Raw genomic sequence first — 14555 nt, forward strand, 5'->3', positions numbered from 1 at the left:
TTTCGCGTCAGTTTACGCGCCTGGAATAGATCACCGCTTTTCGACGACAAAGCTACACCTCTTAAGCGTATGTGGGAAGCCACGGATCATTGGCTTGTTCGCGACCGGCCAATTTCTATTGCTGCCAGATGCCATTGCAGCAAAGGCAATTGCTAGCAACCAAAGCCAGAAAATTGTGGCGTGTTTATTATCATTTTGTTTTTCTCGTTTCTTTTCGTGCACCTTATGTCTTTGATTACTTTATTTAGGTTATCTTCGCTCCTATTTTTATCCTTTTATTTTTATCAACTTCATCACCACTGAAGAGGGGACCTGCTACATTGTGATTCTTCTGACGTCTTTAAACAGCGTGAAGCGTCGGCCGGATGACTGAATCGCATGGTGTGATTTGCTAGCAGTATAAGAGTAAATCAATTTTCATTAACTCTTGTGGCTATGAAGATGAAGAGCTCCTCAACCTCTTTTCGTCTGTACTTTGTTAGAGTGTAGAGGAGACCAGCGACAACATGCTGCATAAAGGTCGCAAGATGCATGAAAAAAAGTCAAGTTGGCCTCCTCACTTGCAAGCAATTTCCGCATTTCGCGCTTTGCAATCTGCTGGGCACTCGCATTGAATGAATACGAATGTATTTCTATTATCTCCGCATGGTACATTTTAGGGCACTTGAGAACTGGCTTGCTTTATGGCGTATGTTTTATTCTATTCCTCTTGTTCTGAAGACTCTTATGAAAAGGTCTTTGTAGTTCTTGTGCTATTCCCACCTGCGAATGCTTCGCATATCTCCTGGACTTTAATCTCGTAGACTCTTATTCAATCGCCACTCTTATTTAATCGGCACAGTAACTTTCACAACTGAAAAACACTCGTGCACACTGCTGCAATATTATGCATGAGAAGGCAACTAAATTTCCTGAGAAAATACTTATGCAATTATCGCCAATGATAATAAAATTAGGCGTATCTACCACCAGGGGACGCTTGTGCTATGCACATGTTCTTGAAGGTCAAGTGGAGTGTGAGGCCCTGTGCTTTGAAGGGTATGCTTCCAGACCATGTAAGGAGTTTCAAGCCTATCGCCTTGCCTCCGGTCTTAAGGGGGTATATCTTCAGTGCTTTTCTATATTGGGGCTTGGTGCCTTGAGGAAGATTTGGCCTAGTGTCTCGAAGAGATTGAAGACCAGGGTATCAAGGAGATTAATGATCAGGAGGTGGAAGCAGTGAATATCATTATCCTAAGGCCGTTGAGACATGCGGCTTTGCAGAGTTCAATGCCTGAGGATTCGAGGTTGTTGAGGCACAGCTCATTGAGGAGATTGAGGCCTCTTGTCTTGATGATCATTTAGCGTGGGGCCTTGAGGCGGCTCGGACCTGAAGGCTTCAGCGAATACTTCTCTGTGTCCTCTATGAACTCGAGGAATACTTGTTGGTTAACCTCCCAGGAGGTATCGTTGAGAAAATTAGGATTAAGCCTGGAGGATTAGGAAGTAGCGGATCTTGAGAAGATTTGGGTGCAGGGTTCATAAGACTTTGAGTCCTGAGGCATTGAGGATGGTCGTGTCCAGGGCCTTGATGTGCTTAGTGTGGAATCAGGGTTACAGCTAATGCCCTAAGACGCAAATTCTTTGCCTAAGGCAACCTCACAATGAAACAGTGTGATACACAAAGTGCGATTCAACTCTTTCCAAAGTGTTTCATCTCTCTGTCGCTGGTGATGAATACGCTTTTGTCCCTGTCGCAGAGAGCGCTGGGTTGCCGCCACGTCTCTGCTTTCTGCTTTCACTTGGGCTGCAAAGGTGCGAAATCATGCGCTTTTGAAGCGCATAGGAAATACTTAGCGAGCTGCTCGCAGCGGCACATTTCGCGACGGCTCACGTCGCGGAGTCCGTCTCTTTTGTATTCATTTGTATTCATTGGCAAAGTGTAAAAGCGCCTGCTGCTAACACGTTTTATTTGTTGTTGTTGTTTTTATGCTAGGGACACTGTGTGGTTCCTTCAGCCTAAGTATTTGTCATAAAATTGAGGTTGAAGCGTTTTCTTTAGATTCTTTATGAAGCTGGAACATAATGGCGCACTATAGGCTTCAGACCTGTAAAGAAAAAAGTTTAATGTTTGAAATCCTTTCGCTGTTGTCAGAGTATACGAATACATTTAGTGTGCTTCCACTACTTATGACCGGCATGATCTGTTGCTCCTCAATATTTTCACACTTTTTTTTCCTGATTATTTCGATGCATATTTTCGTCAATGCTATCCCGACGGAACAAAGATGCAGTGAAGATGCCGCACCGAAGAACTTGGGTAATAGAAGCCGCACCTGCAACCTTGTGGAGGACCGCATGAATCCCCTGGCTGTTGTTCCGGACGGCACTAAATTAATGGGAGAAGAAAGAATTAATGAAACTGTGGGAACGAGAATAAGAAGCGCTCTTATGCATCCTTCCGCCCGAGTTATCTCATCAGAAACAAGCACAAAGTCCAAGCGAATAACATGTGTAACGTCACGCTCAATTAGCTTCTCTCGCTTGTTTATTAGTCGGCAAGTTGTGCTGATTGCGCACGCAAAGGTGACCTTCTTCTGTGATTTAGTGGGCAAGCGCTAAAGGAACTGCGCTTTATGAGCGCAGAGTATTATTTTTATCCCGAATGCAGCAAAATTTTCCAAGACAATAAGTTTTGATGAAATGTAAAGGTACAACCTATCAGTGTTTGCGCAGGCACCGTTTTAACATCAGCATCATAATTATGTGATAAAAAGTGTAAGGGTAAATTTATCTAAAAGCGCTGTAGAACAAAATCGCCACCAGAAGGTAACAGGACACAACATCGAGAATAGTTAGCTATACAAGATTTTTTGCAGCGCAAGCAACTAAGGTTGTGTTTCGCCAAACATACTAAACTTGAGATTGCCGGCAACCTACACAAGTTAGAGCGATATCCTATAGGGTGTTTGCGTGCGCTGACCAACAAGGCAACGGAAGGTAATCGCCAAGCGAAAGCCGAAGTTAAAAAGCAGTCTTTTCAAGACCGCTGAACACAGACCAACTTTTCTCTTATAGTATAAATCAGAAAGCGGACAGGGTGCCTACAGTGCTGCGTCTACCAAGATGGGAGGTAACCTTAAGCTTCTAACTAATGATCAAACGGAAAGAGAATCACGTGAAAACTAATATACATTCTAAAAATACGAGTGAATAGGTACAAAATATATCCAGACGAAACAACATCAAAATGCAGTTTCATAGTGCTATCTTCTGCTTGTAATAAAACAAACAGCCAAAATTGAGCTTTAGTAAGGTAGAAATTTCGCGTTGATGAGAAAAATTGCAAAGTTCTGCGGCGAAAAGCTCAGTGAAATGTTCTCCGTGTACATACACAATTGACCAGCAAGGAAGGCCAAAATATTCATTCAGAGCATGTCTGATTATACAGGACGCAACAGAGACGCCTGGACCGTGATTGATCACTTGTCTCAGCACAAAATTTAACACTGTGCACAGTTTGTAATAACACATGGACAGAAATGAAAATTCTCTCTGTTCCTAACATAGCTGTTGTTCGAACGCAAATAAATCAGAATTAAAAAAAAAACATCTTCAGATATCGGGATGCCTTTTGCGGCGTTGTTAAGCCAGTGTCCAGGTGATGTTGTCAAGTCTTTGTCAAGCTGTTAGTATAGCTTTTAGCCCAGGTGACCACCCAGTTGCTGGAAAATGAATCTGATTTGATTTTTTTTTTCAGGAGCAAGCTGGTTAACTTACGTTAGTTAGGCACTTAGCTGCAGTCGAAAATTTCTAGTCGACCATTAGGGATCGCGATAACAATTTTTTAAATTCCGAAATTGCCATTACCAGAAATTTTCGGCGTCACGCGCCCTTTTAAAAATTGGCGGTGGTCTTGCTCTGGTTAAATCTGGAGTGACGCGATAGCAACAGGTGGCCGAGCGGAACTCGATCAGTCGAATTGCAAAGCCAGTCTTTCGCCGGCCGTTCTTTCACCATCTTCGTCCCTGTACGAGGATTCACTCTGTCCCCCTCTCCACTCCTCCCCCACTCGGTTTCGCCGGCGCGCCGCGCCGCCGGGCAGCTGCCACGGTGGCCATGGGGCCGCCACGCTGAAGGCTTGAAATGCTACCGTAATGTAGGTGCTTCGTGCTCTGGCGTCACTCCGCGCATGCGCACAACTGGCGAAGCGGTGGTGCATGGATCAGCGCGCAGCCGCGCTGACCTCGCGAAGTGGCTGGCGTAGTGTAGCTGTCGCTGCAAAATGCATTGTTTCTGACTAGAAACAGGGTGGATGTTTGGTTCGTTCATAGAGTTTAAAGTCCCAAAGTGACTAAGGCTATAGTGGAACGCCGTATTGGAACGGTCCCAGCAATTTCGACCAGCTAGGGTTCTTTAACGTGCACTGACATCGCACAGTACACGGGCTTCTAGCCTTTCGCCTACTTCGAAATGCGCCTGTCGCGATCGTGATCCGCCCGGTGTCATTCGGGTCAGCAGCCCAGCACCATAACGATTCAGCGACTGATGCCAGAAAGAGATGCTATTATCTGGGCATCACGCTATAATACATACGTTGAATCGCTGTGGTAAGTGATGTTTAGCGTCTTGCATCATGTATTTATAGTGGCTTTCATTTATGTGCATTTTCGCCTAAACGTAGGCTGAAGTCATTGAAAGACAAGCGTGTAGCGACTGGTCAGAGGCTACTTAGATTTGATCACAAGCCAAGCATAATGTCTCAAAGAAGGAAGGTTAAGGAGAAAACAATGAAGCACGAAGATCCCGCGCATGGCAGTGGCAAAAGAGGTAAGATTCTAGAGTTCCTCACGGTGGGCGGTACCATGTAGGGTAGCTAAAGCAATCGCCTCATATCATCAAAGAGCTCTCTGAACGCTTTACCTTCTAGCACTCGCTTACCCGTTGTATTCATGCACGCTGTCTCCACGTGGGTATAAGGCACCCGCTGGGGATCCTTAACGCAGAACGCTCCTTCCAAGCACTGATGCAATCAAGACAATTATAGCGGCAGCTTCTGCAGCCTGCCTCTGACCTTCAGGGCGTTCTCAAGAGCTCCGAGTAACACTCAAATACCACGTATGATGAGAAACTAGAGGGTTAAATTACGAGGAGACTGCGTAAGCGGCAGCAAAACGGACCAGAAGAGGCAAGTGAGGTCCTTTCAACGTTGTTCGAATCAGTGTTTCTCGGGCCAGCACCTCACGGATTGGTCGATCGAGGCTACAAATCATGCACATTAGCAGACGTAAATAAAGTACTCGCTTTAGGCGTTTAAGTTCAACGTCGCACACACACATATTTTGTTGCAATAAGCGGTTCGCCGTGAGGCTCTTGCCACTGAGTTTTTTCTCGCATTATACTTGAGCGCTATTAAAAAGGCTGCGTCTTTGAAGAAATATCGGTTCATGAGGACAGTAAGGAGATCCGCTTTGGCATTAAAACCGTAAAAAAACGATCATTACGACCTTAGAAAAGCTCATTGCTAAACCACCTGCTGGATGACCGCTTCGAAACAAAGCCGGCAACGTCGGCTTCTTCAACATGCTCGGCGCAGGTGTTGGCGCTCTAGTGGCACCGCCGTGCCATTACAGGTTACATGCAGGACACTTTTCGGCGCGCACTTGGGGGTGACTATAACATGTTGGGGGGCTAGTTGTGGATATAAAAAGAAAAAATTGACGACAGATCAGACAACACAGCCTGTCCAGTCTTTCTTGCTGTGTGTTGTCCGATTTGGTGTCAATTTTTTTATGTTGACATGGGGGTAGGTTAATTGCCTCGCGTGAAGGATATGCGCAATTTCATTTCGTTGGTGTAATTACATGGTTTGATACTTTCTAGAAGGTGAAGCATGACTCTGATGTGGGCAACCGCCGGCAGTTGTCGCTGCACCGAGGCACCGCCCTGCGCAGTATCGCAGTGCTCGGCGGAATGACTAAACCAATCACCAGCTGCGGCGCCGAGGAAAAAAGGCCACGCCAATGCAGCACGAGGAGGCATCAAGTGAACTCATCGAGATCACGGTGGCGCTTGCTGCGAAGCACTATGCGTGAATGCAAACATGGCTGGAATACATTATAAGTGCTTTGTCTACGTTTTAAGGCTTATCGATGCCTGCTGCGAAAGCGTACGACAAGAGAAGTCTTATATTCCAGAAGTATTAGCAAAGCGCTCTATAAATCTCGACTGGGCTACATTTACTTCCTCCATTCTTAGTTTATAACCCACATGTTCGAAAGGATGAATAGGTTGTAGCGCTGGTGCAGAGTGAAAGGTGCTTAAATATGATGTATTTCCAAAATAGATTTCCAAAATAGAAAACGCCCAGAACAAAAATTCGGGTATATGACGTTTTACCCGTTCTTTCCAATTAGTCGGAAAAGTGTATTGTAATACAGTGATCTTGCACTCACTGAGCGTTGCAACTCTTGCTATTGTACAACGTTATTTCTCGGCGTGAGGCATTTGCTTTCTAGGCGATAATTAAAAAGAACCGATAATATAAGAACACTACCTCCAATTAAACAATATCGCAACAAAAGCAAACTAGACGAGAAGGAAAGGACAGAAATTATCAAATGAAGGAAACATTCAGATCCGGTGTATTCTTTTGAACGCGCCGTAAAAAGCCGAACCGTGAGGGACCAGAGAAACTGTCCCTTCGTTTGAAAGGCATTGACCCTTTCGTATAACGTCATGCACTTGTGCATTTGAAGGCCATTCCTACTGCAGTTAATCCACCAAGCACAATGCGAAAATTAATGAATTGCACGTTTCGCATATTAAATACCTTGTGCTAACTCAGCGTACAAATCGGCTCGAAGACGCCTCAGCCTATTCTATCTTATCATTTAAATATGATCCTATTTTATGCGCTGCGCAATGAGAACCAGCCGAAATCTAATATCTCGTCGCTCTCAGTGAGGGCAAATATGGCCTCACAAGTGCTATGCTAGCACCACTAAGCATCTAAGCAGGCTCTGCTTAAATTTGTCAGCGATGTTAGGACAACCGGTTCATGCTGTTGTGTTAATGCCGCTAAAGCATACATTCATGTGACGTCACAGGTCAGGATTTTAAAGCTATAAAAATCAGCCACTTTTTATCTTCATATTTCTGTTATCAACGTTGTGGATTAAACCATGGAATGAAGGCGATTTTTTATTTGTGCTTAAATTTTTATGCGTGCTATCATGGAAAGAGGGGGGCTAAATTTTCAGAGCTGTATCACAGATACATAGCAAGTGGCATTAGAGCCGACATTACTGAATTTATGGACGCTCGACGTCGCTTCCTTGATAGTGATGTGTACTTTACCAGGTTGCTCATAGCCACAAGAGCTTCACAGCACGGTGCGGTTAATTGCGTATGCTTGAAATTTGCAACTAAGTCTTCGTAGTGGGGTTGAGAATAAATGTTCATGCTGTTCTTTGAATAATCCGGCACGGTGCTGCCTTCAAAACTCACACTTGAGCCTCAGCACAAACTGCACCTCTCACTAAGCACGCTGTAGTTGCAAAACGGTGTTCTCAGTGCACTCTTCCAAGCTACTTGCACCTCGACGTTCCATTGTAAGCACTTCTAAAAACTGTTTAAACTTTCCGATGGTTGGGATGATGCCCCTTAGGAAGCAGGAAGGTAAGATTTTTACCACTCGGTGAATGATAAGTGTAGCTCGGTGATAAGCAAATTGATTTGGGGTAAGATGCCTCGTACACGCGAAGGGCCCAGTTTGAACACTTTGCTGTATTCGGATTTGTGCTTGCGTTATATAAGGGCAAACACCCTACTGTATCATTTTCTACATATTTTCGCAAATAGGATTTCCGGACTGCTCATCTGTACATTTGTAACTCATTTATGCTACCGAATGTTTATATTTCTTGCTAGAGTAAAGGTTTTTCGACAATAGTTGACGTTTTGTTGTTGCGTTCTGTGTCCATTACCGAACTACACCGATACTCCTATAGCCATACCGCCGGGGTGGCTCAGTGCTTAGGCGCTGGGCTACAGAGCCAGGGTAGCCGAGTTCGAACCTGACCACCGCGGCCAAGTTTCGATGGAAGCGAAACAAAAAAGGCGCCCATGTGCTGTTCGACGCCTTTTCCTGAGGTGGCTGAAATAGTTGCGGAGCCCTCCATAGGGCACCACTTTCTTTAATCTTTCACTCCCACCAACCTGTCTTCCCTCACAGCGTGCACGAGGCGTACATCTAGATGTGATACAGTTCTGTGCCTAACGTTTCCTTAAATTCTATTTTTAATGGATCCGCCAGCAACGCCAGGAAAAAGAGATTCACTTTGCAGAGTGCCTTGCGCCCTTCGGAAACTTTCAGCGCGAATTGGTGAAATTTTCATGGGATCGTAATTTGAGAAACGCATTACCAGCAGAGGGCATTTTCTTGGCGTCGGGGTGCTCAACCTTCGAGTACGACGTGGCCTCTGAGCTTGGTAACTATGCTTGATGACATTAGCACCTTGAGCCGTGGGTGGATAAACGCATCTGAAAAGAGGGAAATCTACAAAGATGATTATCGCTTCAAAGTTACCAATAACGTCTTTCGCTTTGCTGTTCTACGACTCCAAAAAAGGAACTTCATAAATTAAGCGTCACGAAATGTATAGAACCATTTTATGCGCTCAATTCCAATTTCTCAGGACGTCGCTAATTTTGAAAGCTTATAACATTTATTACTTCAAGATTATAGAATCTTAGCTGAATGTAGATGATTATTGAAATTTGGCACTACTGGTTTGGAAATCGTTTGACTGGTTTCAGAAATGAAACGAAGAATAATGTTCCGCAGTCGTGCTGCGTATAGCGTGCCAATCCTATAAGCAAGGAAAGCACGAAGTATCTGAAAAAGGTTGCTATGGGCAGCTCAACTTTCTTCGGCCATTTTTACAGCTAGCGCCGTTTGTGACGTTCCCCAATGTCGACAAAATCACCTTTACCAACCACCGGAACTGCCTCAGGCTACCTTTGTCTTCTTCGGGGAGGGGCGCCTGCTGATCCATGATGACGCGACCACGCGTCACTCTTTAACACGATCAGCTGACTACCCCTTGCACGTTGGTATCGTTGCAGCCAGTCTGTGCCTTACGCCTAGTGTAACTTTGTTGCCATGGGGTGGAACGGACTAAAGCCACTGGGAACACCCGGTTGTGAGACGCCGACAAACAATTAAAGGCACGAGTGCTTTCTGAGGAAAGTACATAGCGTACTAACAATCTCACTTCTCGGCGGACACCTTAACTGCACACTGAAGGAGTGTGAGTGAAAGAAGAAAGAAAGAGGTGTGGTACTGGAGGGCTCCATAATAATTTCGGCAACCTGGTGATCTTTAAAGTCCACTGACATCACAAAGCTTCTTCTGCGTTTCGCCTCCATCGAAACCCGGTTGCCGAGCTCTGGTGTGAACCTCGGTACTCCGGCTCAGCAACCGAGTGCCCTAGCCACTGAGCCAGTGCGGCGGGTCACGTGGGGGAAGGAAGGTAGGAGAGGAAGAAGAAACAGAGCAAGAGGTGCCCAAATTTATAGCTCTTGAATAATTTTTGACCAATCGGGAATCTTTAACGCGCACTGACATCGCACAGCAGGCTAGCGCCTATGCGTTTCGCCTCTATCGCAACGCCGCCGCTGTAGTCTAGTTCGAACCCGGCTACTCCGGCTCAGTACCTGAGCGCCCTAATCACTAGGTCAGCGCGGGGAATCCGACAAATAGTTCGAAACACCTCTCGCACAACCCGGATGCATCAGTAGGAGGGTTTTTACGCGGTTCAACTAAACGACTGGTAGCCTTCTGAGAGTCGGCGGAAACCTCAACGGTACTGTGATATAAAAAATTATGTGAGAGGAAGAGAACCCAACTGTTTCCACACCTCTTGCAAGTTTCACTACTTACACAGCATAGCTCAGGCATAAAAGCTTTCCTCCTTGCATTAGGTGTTGTTTTGACTTTTTCAAGATTAAAGGCATGCATAAAATATTTTAAGCCGATGCATGTCGTCTTCTTTATCTTTTAGAGCCGTAAGCGACAGAAGTAGTTGAATGAAACCCTCTTCCACAATTATTCTATATATATAACAGTACAGAAAAAGTAAACATGTGTTTGTGCTAATGCTGGCCTTACGAAGCCGCACCAAAAGTTAGACATGTGGAAAGCAGTGCACGACCGTGTACGTGGCAATTAAATAACTAGTGTTGCTGTACGGGAGACGCTTCAAGAGGCCCCAACTTTTGCACGTCTAGATAAAGAAACGTGGCTAATGCTCGCCCACTGAGTCGAAGGACCCGGGTTCAGTTCCCGTTGCGGCGGCCACATTTTTAAGAAGGCGAAACGCAAAAGGCATTCTTGTGCAGTGCGATGTGAGTGCATGTTGAATGTCCCGAGGTCGTTTAAATTATTCCGGAGCCCTCCACTGCGGCATCTCTTTCTCTTCGCTTTCACTTTCTTCTCAACCCTTCCCTCACGGCACTCTTGGTATGTCCGCCAAGATTTGAGACTGTTAGTAACTGTGATATTCCCTATCCTAAGTTCTCGTAAGTTCTCGAAACGCGAACTAACTGGGTGTAATCGACGCCGATAAGGCAAAGATTAAATAAGTTGCCTTTAACCGAGCAGCAGTCTGACCTTCGTTTCTTTGATTTAATTAAACTACACTAATAAAATGATGAAAGAACATGCTTACTCCGATGCTACAATCAAATACAATACACACAGGCACTGGGCTGTCGAATTCATGTGGTCTCTGCAATTCGCCCTACACTAACAAACACTGATGCCCAGCTAATAAAACTGCTGGCCTGCGCCAACGTATCTCTAATGCGTGATGAATGCACGTTTCCTGAGATGGTCTTTAATTTAATGCCTTCTTCTTGAGCAGTGAAACGCGCCGTCGAAATGAAATCTAGTTTGACCTGCTTGCAACAAATGTATGCAAATTAACTTCTTAAGAAAAGATCTGAAATCACGTTATTCACTGCGCGAAAAGCTCTTGCGTTGCTAAGCCACGGCCGGAAGCAAGCAGTTTTCTTCTTTATTAATCTGCATGTTTTAGTCAAACAGCCCTCAAGAACGGTAACATACATACTGAACGAGAATGTGATGCTCTTAAAGTTTATTTGGGAATTTTGATCGCAGTTGTCGCCGGCTTGCTAAACTGAGCAACCCTCTTTATTCCTAGTTAGGATACTTCGTTTTGTTTGAATTCACGATAATGCATACACGAGGCGCATTTTCTTTTCATCTACTTAATAAATAATTCTTGTATAAAGTCTTGGTTTTGTTTATTGTTTATGGGTATTTAACGTCCAGAAGCGACTGAAGCTGTGGGGGACGCCGCAGTGGAGGGCTCCGGAAATGTCAACCACCTGAGGTTCTTTGGCGTGCACTGAAATCGCACAATACACGCACCTCTGGAATTTCGCCTCCATCGAAATTAGACCGCTGCGGAAGGTATCGAACTCGCGTCTTTCGGGTCAGCAGCCGTGCGCCGTAACCACTGAGCCACCGGGGTGGCATATAAAGTTTTGAATTCCCCGTACTGCGTACAAAGAAAATTTTATACATCCTACACCTTGAAGAACCATACGCTGCAGTCAAAAACTGGGTTGAAAAGCTTTTACATTATCCCGAGCAATATACCTTCAACATTTATTTTTTATTATTAGCTTGCCTCGATACCTGTCTTGGTATTTTCGGGCCTACGTCTTGTGTTAGTAAAAAGGCCTCGAATTTTGAAGTTTATTTTTTTTAAATAACGGCGAATCCATACGCTGGCTTTATCAGGGAATATCATCTTATCAAGGTTTCTTTTCAAGGATGTTATAAGTCTCTTGTAAAAACGTATTTTAAGGTTTTTTATTTTCTACTTTTTATTTATATTTGTATTTTTCAGACCTCTATCCGCGTCACTGACTCGAAATGCACATTTTTAAACTTGTTTTCGTCATCGAATTTTTTTCAAGCCCTCTTCTGAAAACCACCTCACCTCATGATCAACGTAATAAGTCATTTATAATTGGCGCTATCGGTCAGCGCTTTGAATGCGCAACTGTAAGAATTTACGACACTTGTTGGCATGTGAGGTTAGCTAGATCTAAGCTGGGCTGCATGGTGTGCCCGCTTGTCCTTGACGCATGGAGATCCGCAGTTTTGATTAGCGTTACACGCTATGGAATGCCTTTCTCAAGTTGCTAATTGCGCAGCGAGCATTCGCCCCGCTGAAAATGTTCTTGCAGATTCACATGCACACAATGTAGACCATCGGTTTAAGCTACTGGTTTCAAGAAGTAGCGCGCGAGGCTGCGGCAAGGTCCCAGTGGAGTCAAAGCGACTCTGCAGTATTAATAAATAATAATAAAAATGTACTGGTCACTCGTCCTCAGGAAAGTGTTGGCGACACCATACTGCTGCTGCTTTTGGCGAAGACTGAAAGTAAAGTGGCTCTAAAATTCACAATCGCCATTCGTTGCGGATTTGAACATTGTAACCAAATGTAAGGGTTCTGCAGTTGTGTTGTGGCAAAGAGCTGGTGGAGCCCGGTTGCGTCGGTGTGAACGCAATGGCGGCTCAGTTTTATTAGGGAAGTTTTCACGGATATGCTCAGATTTCGCGGAGACCTAGCGGTAAATAAGAGACATAGTAGAGTTTTTTCTGCCCCCAGGTAATAAAAAAAATAAATAATTTTATTCTTCATGAAGCTGTACCTTCATCTATTAATCATGCTGTACTGCAAGGTTCAGGGTTATTTTTAACCACCGTGGTTTCTTTAAGGCACACTCAGGCTGCACATCACAATGCGCTTCTGGGTATCTCTTTTATTGAAGCAAAAGGCTTCACTACGCAAGGGAAAGCGGCCGTCGCGTAGCCCGGATAATGGCCTTGAACAACCTTCAGCCTAACCATGTTTGCCGTGTATGACCATATGTGGTGCAGTTATGATGTCGAACCCTTGACCCCTGACCTTGACCCATGACCTTTCGTTGACCTCGGACCTTTTAAAAAGGGTTACCTTTGACCTTAATAGCATCCGATGGGGTGAGGTGAAGCCACATGATGACATCTGATGGGGGGCGTTGTAAGACCATTTGATATCATCTCACAGCCACGTGGACGTGTGGGTATATATAGAACGGCTGTCGTGTGTATACGAGCTGCCATGGCCGAGCCTCAGACGCTTAGCAAGTGTCCTTGCTTTTCGCTGAATTCCAGGGTTAGCCAAGTTAAGCGACTGCCAATTTTTTTTTTCAAATATCGCCTCTACACCCGGATGCTGCGTGAGCTGTCGCATACCGCTGCGCTCCTGCTACCTAGCAAAGGATTGAAGACGTCCCGACATTAACATGTTTGTATTTGCTTCGTTGGTTTAATGATTACTGTAGTCTACGCCTGTTTTCTGCTGCCAGGTGTGTGCTTGCTATGGTAGCATTTTTGCTGCTTTAAGCATTGCAGCTGCTTGTCCTTTGTTGCTCCTGTGAGGTTGTATTTGTTACTGTCGTCTTTTTATTGCCTAATCCCGCCCTACGAGCTTATGCGTAACACTTTGCGCAATTGCTGAAAAGGTACCCAAGCGCAAATAAGAAGCCACTGCTATCGCTCTTTCGTAACATCCGAACAAAGAATATTTCCCAGCAACGTTGCAAGACCTCTTCATATTGCTCATTTGTACTCACACATGAAGCTTTGCTTATCAAGGTGTAGGCCAGCATCAAGCATTTGTTTTTGTCCACCGTGCGGAGCTAAGGTGCTATATAAATGGGCGAGAGGCCGGAAAATAAATCACGCCTGTAAGAAAATCTCCTTTCTTTATTTTTTTTGCAAGGCGTATATGGCGTTTATGAATAGAGAACCATACCACATATGTTTCAGTGAAAAACTAATGGTTTCACCTATGATGAGGTTGGTGGCTATCCTTTACCATAGGTAACACGTGTAAACAGTAGTTTTGCTTAAGTTGAATATGGCTCCGCAAAGCGCGTTTTCTAGCGACTGTGGAGAGTGCAAGTGGTTGCATTTCGAAATAGATCCGCATAAAGACAGCACTGCTACAAACCCGAACGCAAAAAGTGAATCACCCAGGATATAGGGAATAAGCATGATTTGTTTTCTGTATGTGTGATCTGGGAGTGATTTAGTACACGTGTAAGGAACGGACACTTGTTTTCTCTTTCTGGGGCCCTTGTTAAGCTTCATGGTCGATTACGATATCTCTGCGAAGCCTGTAATGCCAGGAAGCCTACGAAGTTCGGCTAGTGGGGCCATATGCAATAAGGATCTATTACCCATTTTTCATTTCGCGTCAGTTTACGTGCCTGGAATAGGTCACTGTTTTTCGGCGACAAAGCTACACCTTTTAAGCGTATGTGGGAAGCCACCCACCATTGGCTTGTTGGCGACCGGCCAATTTCTATTGCTGCCAAATGCCATTGCAGCAAAGGCAATAATTGCTAGCAACCAATGCCAGGCAATTGGGGCGTGTTTTTTATCCTTTTGTTTTTCTCTCTTTTTTTCGTGCACCTTATTTCTTTGA

General features: G+C 44.8%; 1 long non-coding RNA gene across 1 annotated transcript; it reads right to left on the bottom strand.

The window, feature by feature from the left end:
• Positions 1–2233: 2233 nt before the first annotated feature.
• On the bottom strand, positions 2234–10902 carry LOC144097142 (uncharacterized). Its single transcript, XR_013306917.1, has 3 exons — positions 10713–10902; positions 8406–8523; positions 2234–2368 (listed from the first exon to the last, which is right to left on the bottom strand). It is a non-coding gene; the product is annotated as an uncharacterized LOC144097142 (long non-coding RNA).
• Positions 10903–14555: the final 3653 nt, after the last annotated feature.

Source organism: Amblyomma americanum, chromosome 7 (assembly GCF_052857255.1).
Source record: "Amblyomma americanum isolate KBUSLIRL-KWMA chromosome 7, ASM5285725v1, whole genome shotgun sequence".
Lineage (NCBI taxonomy): Eukaryota > Metazoa > Arthropoda > Arachnida > Ixodida > Ixodidae > Amblyomma > Amblyomma americanum.